We start from the raw sequence: 13596 nt of genomic DNA on the forward strand, positions 1-13596 counted from the left end.
CTGGAGCCTGTTTCCGATGCTGTGTCTCCCTCTCTCTCTGCCCCTCCCCCGTTCATGCTCTGTCTCTCTCTGTCCCAAAAATGAATAAACGTTGAAAAAAAAAATTAAAAAAAAAAAAAAAAAAAAGCTGGAGATTGTTTTGTGTCGAATAAATCAACAGCCAGAAAAAAATTTTTTTAAAAAACAACACATAGATACTCTATTATAAAAGAATCCTTCTATATAACTCTCATTTTAAACTGAGACTGTGCACTCAAGAAAAGAAGTATTTGAAGAAGTAGCATGTATTATATGACATAAATTGTTCAGAAAATTCATTATAGTCGATCATAACATGCTCTAATAAAAATCTTATGAAAGGGGCAGGCTGGCTGATTCAGTTGGTTAAGCATCTGGCTCTTGATTTTGGTTCAGGTCATGATCTCACCATTCCTGGGATGGAGCCCCATGCTGAGCTCTGTGCTGACAGCATGGAGTCTGCTTGGGATTGTCTCTCTCCCGCTCGCTCGCGCGCTCTCTCTCTCTCTCTCTCTGCCTCTTCTGCTTTCTCTGTCTCAAAATAAATACTTAAAAATTTTGTATGAGAAATATTTAAATGACATCAGAGAATGTGTTATTAAGAGCTACTCCTATTTTTACACAGAATGGCAAGTCTGTTTATTCATTCCTTAGAAGCAACAACAACAAACATTTCTGAATAAAGAAACAGCACGATTATTGCAAAATATGCTGAGAATCACAGCTATATAAAATAAACATTTAGGTATTAATCATACCACAATTCAGATACATTTTAAGGAAAGTGGATGAAAATCCTGATGATTTTTTTTGTCTCAAGGGAAATTTATATATATGAACAAAACATTTTAATAAATATGGGGATTTTCACTAATGATCAAACTCACTACTTTTAAAACACATGTACATTCAAGCATGTTCTGTCAGAACTTGAGAAATTAAAATCACAGCTGAATTTCACAGAAAACTAACCACAAAGTGAAAACATCTAGAACACAGTCATACGAACTTAATATATACAAGACAAAATTAGAAAATCATCATTGTTAAGAAATACAGTAACAATTGACATCTGTTATGGAGCAAAAATGAACTTAAAAAAATGGCTTAGCATAGAGTTCCTCAGAAATATGCACAGATTTCCCCAGACCACCGCCCCCCAAAGCCATAGAAAAGCAGGCAGATCATGCAGGCCCTCACAGACTATGGAAAGCACTTTGGCCCTCACTGTGAATATGATGGAAGACCAGGGGAGCAGAAGGAGAATCCTTAGAAGACATAGGAAGATAGTGAGTGTTGGATAGGACTGTCCTTCTGTGACAGCAGGAGATATGAACTGAAGTTTCTGGAAAATTATTTCAAGTAGTGCTTCTCAATCCACATTTTAAGATCTGGTCTCCTGCTTGACCTTTGGACCTCACCTTGGTCATCTGCTTCATTCATTCCAACCTACCTGGATGTAAGGCTCCATTCTATTCACATCCCAGGATTCCTTCTCTGCTCCATGAGGTGATCAGATAGGGCTTAGACTCATCCTATATTGCAAGACTCATTTATTTTAAAAATAGTAGTATGAGTTGTGTTGGATTCTTTAATTTTCAATCCAGTATTGTCCTCATTAGAGAAGAGAGGACATTGTAGAATTCTAGGAAATAGTTTCCCAAAATATTATTTGATGAATGAATGGAATAATTTTTATGACAATTATAGGTTCTATAGGTTATATGAAAAATGGTAACAATAATCCTCTTTAAACATTTACTAGTCACTGGATAACATCACAACAATTTTTGTAAGTTAATGCAAAAAATAAAAGAAAATTTTCTAAAACTACACATATTGGGGCACCTGGGTCGTTCAATCGGTGAAACGTCTAACTCCTAATTTCAGCCCAGGTCATGATCCCCCAGTTTGTGAGTTCGAGCCCAGAGTCTGTCTCTACAGTGACAGCACTTCGAATTCTCTCTCTCTCTTCCACTCTCTCTGCTCCTCCCCCACTCACATGCTCTGTTTCTCTCTCAAAATAAATAAACTTTAAAAAAAAACCAAATATATTATTTTTCCTCTTTTATGACAGTATTTTGCCAACCAACCAATAAAGGCAAACTAGGTTTCAACCAAGGTTACCTGAACTAGAGTTTATCTAACATGACACACAGCTCTATGTACAGAGACTACCTTAAAGCAATGTTCTTTAGTGGCCCAGGCAGGCTGCTCCAAGAAGGGACACTTTGGCATGAAGAGTTTTTTGAGCTAAAGGCATTTGACACCCTGTAGGCCCAAGAGAAACTTTTGCCCCTCCTTAACTACAGAGAAGAATCAAAATTGGTTGTTGTTCTGTTTTTTTTCTTCACAGAATAAGTATTACCAGAGACCAATCTTACCTGAGTCGCCCACCTGTGTGAAAGGGCAAACATCTAATTACCAAACATCTGCCCTTATTATCACCCTGTGAAGGGCATTTCTCCACTGTGAAGTCCCAGACCTGCCTCCTTAGTTCAGGATGACATGTATACCTCCTTTTGCCTAATTATCTTTGGGATTTCCATGTCTGTGAGGGTATCTTCTACTTATGAAATTTAATTTGATCTTCTCCTGTTAATTTGTCTTATTTCAATTGGATTCTTAGTCCAGCTAGAAGGACCTTAAAGGGAAAAGAAATTCATATGCTCCCTGACACTACCTACACAAAATTGATCTAATGAAGCCAGCATTGATCTTGACGGTTCAGAGGAAACAGTGCACAGGTCATATTGCCCCTAGGCACAGCTGTACCAGCCAAGGAACAGGTAGCCTAGACTCAAGAGATTGGAATGCAACCCCACTAGCTTACACGTTATCAGCACTACCCTACTGACAGAACTACCAGATGCCCCTAATGAAACCTCTAACATAAAGAAGAAAGATATTTTTCTGATTGAAAGACTTTTGAGATGGAATACACCTCTGGGGTACCAGGTGAAGTATGGCCAAAAGTTATTAAGTAACATCTGCTAACATGGCCTCACAGGTCTCCAATCAAGGGCATTCACTTTCTCGGTGATACGAAAACTGACCCAGTCCTTGAGCTCTCTGATCAATAGAAATCAACAATGAAACAAATTGGGAGTTTCATGCAAGGCTTCACTGAGCTGCATGCTTGAGAATCAAGAACACAACACCAAGGAAAGGAAAGTGTCCTCTGGCATAACCCCTAAATTAGAGATCAGGGAATTCATCATGACGTACCCTAGTTTGGTTGTCTTTACCAGTGTTCACAGTAAGCTTCCTCCCTCTGAATTCCTGCAACACAAACTACTAAAGAGGCATAGAGTTTTAGGTTGGTCCCCCCCCCCTTATCCAGGGAGTCAAAAAATGCTGGATTTCATGGTTGAGGAGAGCTGAATCTAGTCTTTGCTCTGTCTCATCAGAATATTGTTGAACACAATTTTCTCCTTAAAAACCTTAATTTGCAAGCCATTGAGGAGTTCAAGTCTTTGGAGCATTAGCTCCTCCTTCTCCTGGGTGGGTCCACACAAATAGCTTAAATTGGTTTACTGAAAAAGCTCAATGTATGATTTTATGGTTTGCTGCACATGGTAGACAAACTCTCATTTGCTTTGGTTACTATTTTGGTGAGCACAGCGGGAACCTAGTCCCATGTAGATGTTCTATACATGATTCATTGGCCCCTGGCCAGTGGGGGCATCTCAAAGATTTCAGCCAGCAGCTGCCAAGAGTGCTTATTTTGGGGAGAGTATTGACACACTGACCGCTGACCAGACCTTGTTAGTCAATGGCACTATCATTTTTTTTTCTGAGATCTACTATATTTTTTCTTTTCTGTTTATTGCAGATTCACCTTATCCCACAAAATTACACCATTTCTATTATTTCTGATGAGCTAAGGACAATAGAAGTGCTCAATTTCACCTTATTGTAACAAGGCAATGAAAGGCTGAATTCTAACTAGATGTTTTTTATTTTAACATAACATGGGACTCATGGCATGATTTTAACGCTCACATGGCTTCAATGAAGACCCCTAGAAATACTCAATTTGTATATGTATACATTCTCCTCCAGACAGCCATCTATTCACCTAAACAAAGTAAATGGGGTATATATTTTGACTGCAACTTAGAAGCTTTTAAAGGAAACAGTGACAAGATAGTTACCATGGAAGAAATAAAAAAGGAGCCTTCTGAAATAGTGACAAAAACTGAGCTTAAATGTACCAATCCCAGGGTGTCTGGGTGGCTCAGTCAGTTAAGTGTCTGACTTCAGCACAGGTTATATAATCTTGCAGTTCGTATGTTCAAGCCCCATAGAGCCGTCGGACTCTATGCTGACAGCTCAGAACCTGGACCATTTTTTAATCAACCCTTGTAGAAGTATTTCCTACTTCTCAACCATCTTTTTATACTTGAAATGGGATGCCAGAAAATGAGGTATTAAAATCAAATCCTCTGTCAGAAAACAAGAATTCTTGTCCCCTCAAAGGTCATTGTGGATGGACTAAGAATCAAATTGACATGACAGAGATTAACAGGAGAAAATAAAATTTAATAGGTAGACATACAAGGAATTCACATAGATGGGGACATTCCAAAGACTGTCAGGCAAGATGAGGTACAAATATCATCCTGAACTAAGGAAAATGGTGTAGGTGCCTAGAACTCCTAAGGAAATGAATGGACTTCACAGGACAGTAAGAGCAGCTATTAGGTAATTAGATGTTTGCCCTGACTTACAGATGGGTCACTGAGATAAACTTTGCCTCTGTTAATAATTGTTCTTCTGGGAAAGACTTCCAATTTCAGATTCTTCCGTGTGGTTAAAGGAGGGAGAAGTTTTCCTCTTGAGGCTGCAGTTTCAGGTATTTTCAGCTGAAATTATCCACAGGCCAAACTGGCACATTATGGGGGTGGGGTGGGAACGTCTGTCCAAATCCCCTTCCGTTCCGTCATCTGAAACTTCCTTGGGAGTTTCACGTATTAAAAGTTGACCAGGTTTCATGTCACTGATCCAGCATTTTAGTCCAGTTTATGATGAATAGCATTTAAGTCTAATATCCACAAAGATGTTTCACTGAAACATTTTTTACTATAATCACCCTCATTTTTACCAAACATAGCCAAATTTCATTGCAAAAAAAGTCTAGTTTAGGAGAAAAACACTTGGCCTGGTTATTTATATAAGTGCAGCAAGAATAGAGGTTTGACTTAAAGACTCTTTTTTTCCCCTATTTAACAGAATTTAATATATTGCTACATTTGCAAAATAGGAGAAAATTGGAATATCACTAGACTTTTAACAGTGAAACTTTTTGCCAAAAGAAAGTGGAACAACATATTTAGGTCACATCCTCGCCAACATCTGTTGTTGCCTGAGTTGTTAATGTTAGCCATTCTGACAGGTGTAAAGTGGTATCTCATTGTGGTTTTGATTTGTATTTCCCTGAGGATGAGTGATGTTGAGCATTTTTTCATGTGTCGGTTGCCCATCTGGTTGTCTTCTTTGGAGAAGTGTCTGTTCATGTCTTTTGCCCATTTCTTCACTGGATTATTTGTTTTTTGGGTGTTTAGTTTGATAAGTTCTTTATAGATTTTGCGTACTAACCCTTTATCTGATGTCATTGGCAAATATTTTCTCCCATTTCATTGGTTGCCTTTGAATTCTGCTGATGGTTTCCTTTGCTGTGCCAAAGCTGTTTATTTTGATAAAGTCTTATTTTTGCTTTTGTTTCCCTTGCTTCTGGAGACATGCTGAATAAGAAGTTGCTGCAGTGACTTAAGACTCTTTAAAACCAGTTGTGCCAGGGCTTTTCACAATGAATCTCTAGATTTCATTTTTAATAGCATTTCAAGCCCAGAAGCCAAGCCAAATATTTGCCATCAGACTTTGGCTACAATACCTATAGTTGAAGTCCCCAAATGTCCTGAGGTTCCTGCACCTGTTAAGAAATGATCTTCTTGGGGCACCTGGGTGGCTCAGTTGGTTGAGAATCCGACTTCAGCTCAAGTCACAATCTCACAGTTCGTGAGTTCGAGCCCCTGAATTGGGCTCTGTGCTGACAACTCAAAGCCTGGAGCCTGCTTCAGATTCTGTGTCTCCCTCTCTCTCTCTGCCCCATCCCCACTCATGCTCTGTCTCTCTGTCTTAAAAATAAATAAAACATTTTAAAAAATTTAAAAAAAAAAGAAATTATCTTCTTGGGGAGACTCGGTGGCTCAGTCGGTTAAACATCTGACTTCAGCTCAGGTCATAATCTCATGGTTCGTGAGTTCGAGCCTCGCATCAGGCTCTGTGCTGACAGCTCAGAACCTGGACCTTGCTTTGGATTCTGTATGTCCCTCTCTCTCTGACCCACCCTACTGTGCTCTATCTCTCTGTCTCTCAAAAATGAATAAACGTTTAAAAAAGTATATTAAAAAAAAAAGAAATGATCTTCTTTACTCAACTCACAAGACTGCTGAAAACTCTGTCAGCAAGGTACTAAGCTGATAATTCCAAGGGGGCTTTATTGGCTCCATAAAGTCAATCTCAATTCCTTATAGCTGTCTCTTCATATCTGAGTCTATGAAGCTCTTTCTCAGTGCTGACATTCTACACTGATTCTTGATTTCAGCTCAGGTTAGTATCCAAGTGTCATGGGAACTAGCCCTGAATCAGGCTGTGTGCTGAGCAGACTTGAAAGTCTCTCTCTCTCTCTCTCTCTCTCTCTCTCTCTCTCTACCTCTGTCCCTTTCTCATGCTCACACTCTCCTTCCCTCTCTCTATCAAAAGGAAAAGAAAATTAAAAAAAAAAAAGAAGTTCACTCACATTCTTTAAAATTGTAAGGTTTGCCCCAGTATGAATTCTGTGATTAGGAGTAAACGTTGAACAGTGATTAAGGATTTTCCCACATTCTTCACATTGATAAAGATTCTTTCAAGTATGAAATCTGTGATGTTGAGTGTCACTGCCTGTTAAAGGCCTTGCCACATTCTCTAGATTTCTAAAATTTCTGTCTAGCATGAATTCTGTGATGTCGAGTAAGCATTGACTGCTGGTTGAAGGCCTTACCACATACTTTACATTCATAAGGTTTTTCTCCAGAATGAATTCTATGATGTCTAATGAGGCTTGTGAGCTGGTTAAAGGCCTTGCTACATTCTTTACATTTGTGAAGTTTTTCTCCAGTATGAATTCTGTGATGATGATGAAGGCTTGAGGCCCAGTTAAAGGCTTTCCCACATTCTTTGCATATGTGAAGTTTCTCTCCAGTATGGATTCTCCTATGTCCATATAGTGATGAGCCATAAAGGTTTTACCACATTCTTCACATTTATAAGGTTTCACTCTAGTATGCATTTGCTGATGTTGAGATAGTCTTGAGTGCCAGTCAAAGGTTTTGCCACATTTCTTACAAATGTACTTTTTCTCTCTAGTACCTATTATCTTATGTATATTTAGTCCTGATGATTAAACATGCTCCCAGGTTTATCGCTTCTGTATGATTTTTTTCCCATGTGAATTCTCTGATGATCATTAATATTGGAGAACTGGTTAAAAGCTCTCCCACATATATTATATTTATAAGGATTCTCTCCCATATGTGTACTCTTATGTATAATAAGTTTTGAACTTTGATAAAAGACTTCCCCACATTTGTTACATTCATAATGGTCCTTTGGAAAATGGGTCCTCAGATATTTATTAACATCTGAGCCTTGGTTAAATTTTTTCTCAGATTCACTGCATTCAGTAATTCTGCCTCCATTAAAAATGCTGTGGTTATGTTGTAAGGTCAACTGCTCAGCGGAGGCCCTCTCAAGTTGATGCCACTTGGCACTTTTTTCTTCATTTTTAAATCTCTGATTTTCAGGAATATTTGACTGAAAGGCCAATCCAATCCTCTTTTTAGAAGGGTTCAAATAATTATTTTCAGCATGAACTAGATAACTTCCCAGAGTTTTCAAATTTTCTTTCCGTGAGTATGTATCCTTAAGTATTTTATTTGAGTCTTTGCTTACAGAAACGCACTGCTTTGCAGAAGTAGCAGACTTAAACACGGATGTTCTCCAAACTGCTTTATGTTCTTCACCATTTTGGGAAGTGAGATTCTTACTATGGGCAGTTGCCTCCATTTGGATATGTACTTCAGGAAATCTTTGCTGCCCTTCACTCTCCCCATCACTGTCCCAGTCTGTAATTAAGGGTAAATTCTCAAGGGTACTAAGTTGATATCTACCCATTGACACATTTTGGAAAGAAGCTTCTATGTGTGGCTTTGGCAGGAATCTCTGGGCACCATATGAAGATACAGCTGAAAGATATCAAATAAGAGAAAAGTAAAATCATTCCACTTACTACTCTCAGATGAATATTCTGAAAACTTCTAATATACAATCAGAGGATGTAATCAGATGGCTGAGAAGGAAATGTCACTACATCATTCCTCTATGAACACATAAACTTGCCTAAGAGATAACTCTGTAATATTGTCATGCTGTAGCACAAATCACTTTCCTATACCTCAAAAAATCAGAAGTACCATGTGAGCCCAAAATTAGCAGAAGGAAGAAAATTTAAACATAAAACGAAACTCAACAAAATAGGATACAGCAAAAATAGGAAAGTATCAACAATAGGAAGAATTGGTTTCAGAAAAGGTCAACAATGGAGTGCCTGGGTGGCTCAGCCACTTAAGCATTCGACTTCGGCTCAGGTCATGATCTCGTGGTCTGTGGGTTCAAGCCCTGTGTCAGGCTCTGTGCTGCCTGCTTCAGATTCTGTGTCTCTCTATCTCTGATCCTCCCTTGCTCACACTATGTCTCTCTCTGTCCTCAACAATAAATAAACATTAAAAAAATTAAAAACAAAACAAAACAGTATCTGTTACACAGCATCACCTGGTTATCAAAGTCACAGAAAGAGACTACAAGTAAACAAGAAGACAAACTACTACCTGTGAGGAATATTCATGCAACATCCACAATAAAACAAAGCAAACTGAATCAAAAGCACATTTTATCATTTTACAGCATAATCAACTGGGAATTCTTCCTGGAATTCAAGGGTGTTTCAACCTATGGCAAGCTATCAGTTTAAGACTGCACATTAACAGATTAAAGATAAAAAATAACACGATTATATTAATTGATGCATAATAGGAATGAGAGCTTTTGGACACCATTTCATGATTGCAAACACTCATTAAAATACAAAGAAACCACCACAAATCTAAAAGACGGTACATGCGCATGAAAAGCTGAAATCTAACATATTCAATAGTAAAAGAATGAAAACTTCTCCTGTATGATCAGAAACAAGGTATGAAAGCACCTTCACCACCTTCCATTCAACACAGTACTGGATAGTCTAGCCAGAACAATTAAAGTATACCTGGCATACAAAGTTACATTGGTTCAGGTGTACAACATAGTGATTTGACAACTCTATAGGTTCTACTGTGCTCACCACAAGTGTAGCTACAACCTGTCACCATATAATGCTATTATAATAGCACTGAATGCATTCCCAAAGCTGTATCTTTTACCCTAAGATGTATTCATTCCACAACTGGAAGCCTGTCCTTCCCATTCCCCTTTACCCATTTTACCCATGCTCCCTTCCCAGTTCACTCCAATAACCAGCACTTTGTTCTTTGTATTTATGGGTCTGTTTCTGCTTTTGTCGTGTTTTTTTTCTTCCACTTACAACAATGTGGATAGATGTAGAAGGTATTATGGTAAGTGAAATAAGACAAAGAAAGACATATAACCGTATGCTCTCATTTATAGGTGCGATCTAGAAAACAAAACAAATGAACAAATAAAACCAGAAACGTACTCATAAATATCTATTTTGTTTTGAAAAAAGTCCATGGATAATCTCAAGAATTATAAAAATTCCAAAATTCCACACATTTACAATGTAACAATTTGGCCTGTAACAATTTTCCAATGTTGGCAGAAAACAAGAGACTCCTAAATCAAACTCAAAAAATTTATGCCTTATGACACAGCTAACACCATAAACTTCTTCATACTAATTTCACTTGTCAGCCCCAACTCCCAGGCCCAACTCCCAATTCATACAGGTAAATCCTGCCCACGTAGATGGTTTGTGTAACATCTGTGAGACCTTGACCATAGGAAACCTCAATATCTTTAAAAAAAATGTTTTTAATGTTTACTTATTTTTCAGAGAGACTGAGAGACAGAGCACAAGTAGGGGAGGGGCAGAGAGAGAGGGTGACACAGAATCTGAAGCAGGCTCCAGGCTCTGAGCTGTCAAGACAGAGCCCGATGTGGGGGCCCGTACTCCCAAACCATGAGATCATGACCTGAGCCCAAGTCAGATGCCCAATGACTAAGCCACCCAGGCATCCCAGGAAACCCCGATATCCTAAAGCAACACCTAGCACATCTGCCCAAACTTTTGCCATAGAAGATGATATCTGTTTTCATGTGCAATAAATAAATATGTCCTCTACCCCATGGACAAGATAATATCACTACATTCCAATGCTTTCTATACACAAACATTAGTGGAAAGACGTTTAAGAAAAAAAAAAAAAACTTACAATGCTCTATCTATAACACATGGAGAAACTGAAATAACTAAAAAATTGTCTCCCAACAATATCCACCATTCTGACCATGGTTTGACTCCTGCCTAATTTTCTCACGTGTACACCACCTCATCAAACACTCATTAATCTGATATAGGATCTGGGATAAAATCTATTCAACTTATGTCATGAAACATTTTCCAACGCTATGATTGGCAGGATACAATGCAGAAGAATCCAGTGACTTGTAACGCTCACTTCTCCAATGTCTTTGTGAGTCATTGCATTCAACCAGGTAAAGAAATCCCAATACTCATGAAGGTCTACCTTAAATTTCAGTAGTGGGCTTTCTAAGGGAGATGGGTGAAGAAACAACTAAACTATGCAAAATCATATGATTTACATGAATCTGATAAGGTAAGGGGATTTTGTACTCCTTACCCAGGCAAGGCAGGTCCTGGATACCATGAAATCATGGTTTATTACAAGAAAAGGGCTGAGAGTTGAGAAACACATAGGAATTAGGGAAGAGGTGTTTACCAACCATCAACAGGGAATATTTAAATTTTTTTTTCAACGTTTATTTATTTTTGGGACAGAGAGAGACAGAGCATGAATGGGGGAGGGGCAGAGAGAGAGGGAGACACAGAATCGGAAACAGGCTCCAGGCTCCAAGCCATCAGCCCAGAGCCCGACGCGGGGCTCGAACTCACAGACCGCGAGATCGTGACCTGGCTGAAGTCGGACGCTTAACCGACTGTGCCACCCAGGCGCCCCTTAACAGGGAATATTTAAAGGAGCAACATAGATATAAAAGATCAAGGAGATTGTGTAAAATGAAACAGAGGTGGTCACAAGGACAAAAATACTTTGGGCTGCCCTGAACTCAGTTGAAGAGCTGGAAAAAACATTGATGGAAGAAACACTGATGGAAGTAAGCACTGTTTGTGCCTCTACTGGATGAAAATCAAGGAAATGATGGTCTAGATCATAAGCTGACAACATAATTTCAAGGAATAATAACAATGCTGTATGTAGGAATATATCATTTTGTTCTGATATCCACAACAGTGGGTTGTTCTGGGTTTCCTCTCATGATGTTTTTGCTGCTCATTTGGCAATGACATATAGAGGAAAAATTTTAAAAACTCAGTGTACCTGGAAGTTTTTACTTTAAGCTCCAATCAATGTCCATAGGGCTAATCTTAACAGTCTAGAAGACACCCAATACAAACATTATAACACAATGGACACACCGCTGGCAGGAAAAGATGGAGAGAAATCACAGTACAAATGTGCTCCAAGATGGTGGTGATGTTAATCCATGTCAAGAAATGACTTGCGTGGGGCGCCTATGTGTGGCTCAGTCAGTTAAGCGTCCGATTTCAGCTCAGGTCCTGATCTCAACACTCATGAGTTCGAGCCCCCCATCAGGCTCTATATTGACAGTTCAGATCCTGGAGCCTGTTTCAGATTCTATGTCTCCCTCTCTCACTCTGCCCCTCCCCTGCTTGCACTTTTTCTCTCTCTCTCTCAAAAATAAATAAACTTAAAATAATTTAAAAACATAAAAAATAAATAAAAGAAATGACTTGTGCAATCAGAAGGAAAAAAGCACAATACAGCATTTTCAGAATATGTTTCAATTTGTTAGCCATGTTATGAAAAAAAGAAAAAGAATAAAAAACATCAGTCACTACACAAACCACATAACTCATTGATTTTTAGTACACTTCTCACCAAAATTGTAAAGATAATTAATGATGCTTTGAGAAAAACACAAAGGATTCTATCTATGTGGTCTTGGTATAAGAGAAGATTTATAAAGACAATAAAAAACACTAACCATAATGGGTAAAGTGACAAATTAGATACATTAAAATTAAGAACTTCTTTGTACCACAAGCTCAAGAGCTAGAAATAGAGGTGGCATGAGAGAGGAGACAATGGAGTCATTCTTAGCATATATACGGAACTACAAAGCCTGAAGAAAAAGATATCACAACAGAACAAAATGGTCATAATAACTAACTAGACATTTTGAAAAGGAGATTATCCAAATTAATGCCTAACTCCATAGTAACACGAAGTAACAACAACAACAAAGCAAATAAAACCATGACTTGGTCATTATCACATACCAACCAGAAGCCTAATGTGAAGATGACCTAAACTACCAAGTTTTGCAAAGTATGTAGATACGCCAGAAATCCCATATACTGCTGGTGGGTGTGAAAATTAGTACAAAGATTTTGGCAAAGTATTGGGTACTATCTATAAAAGCTGAGCACATCTGTATTTACCAGCAATATGCTCCCACATATATAGCCAGCAGATATGTGTGCATGTTCCACTATAAGGAAAATTAAAGATTTTATATGCCAGTACTATTCATGACAGTTCTACATGGAGAATTCTTCACCTGCCCAGTAAAAGTAGAATGATGAGATCAATGGATATTCACACAATGGAATTGGATCCATCCAGTCTAATGAATGATGCACAACAACGTGCAGTAAATACAGATAAATTCACAAGCAATAGATGGAAAGAAAAAAAGCCAAACAGAAGAGTTCTTTGTGCCTGATTACATTTACAAAAAAGTGCAAAAACGAGGACATCAATCTATTGTCTACATGTTAAAAGAGTGCTGGGCTTTGGGCAAAGCTACTGAGGACCTCAAGGGGGAATTTTAGAGAACAAATGATATTCTGTTTCTTGATCTCAGGGGCTTATAGAGATGTGATCAGTTTGTGAAATTCCATTGAGCTGTGTGTTCACTTATGATCTGCACGTGTGACTTTAAAAAAATGATTGAAAAAATAGATATAAGTAAACAGATAAGTATCATAATGTACACATATTGACAAGTTGAAATTAAAAGTAGGAAGTAACTTCAAACTGTGACTAGACTTTGAAAGCATGCTTTAATTTCTAGCTAAACCATATGGTACTGAGTACACAGTGTTCACAGAGAAAGAATGAAATTTAGAATTATTTTCTTAAAATGCACACAGGAAAGCACATAAAACATAAT

The sequence above is a fragment of the Lynx rufus genome, unplaced genomic scaffold (genome assembly GCF_022079265.1).
Source record: "Lynx rufus isolate CCGP_SWC_20201006 ecotype Redwood Valley unplaced genomic scaffold, mLynRuf1.p SCAF_16, whole genome shotgun sequence".
Taxonomy (NCBI): Eukaryota; Metazoa; Chordata; class Mammalia; order Carnivora; family Felidae; genus Lynx; species Lynx rufus.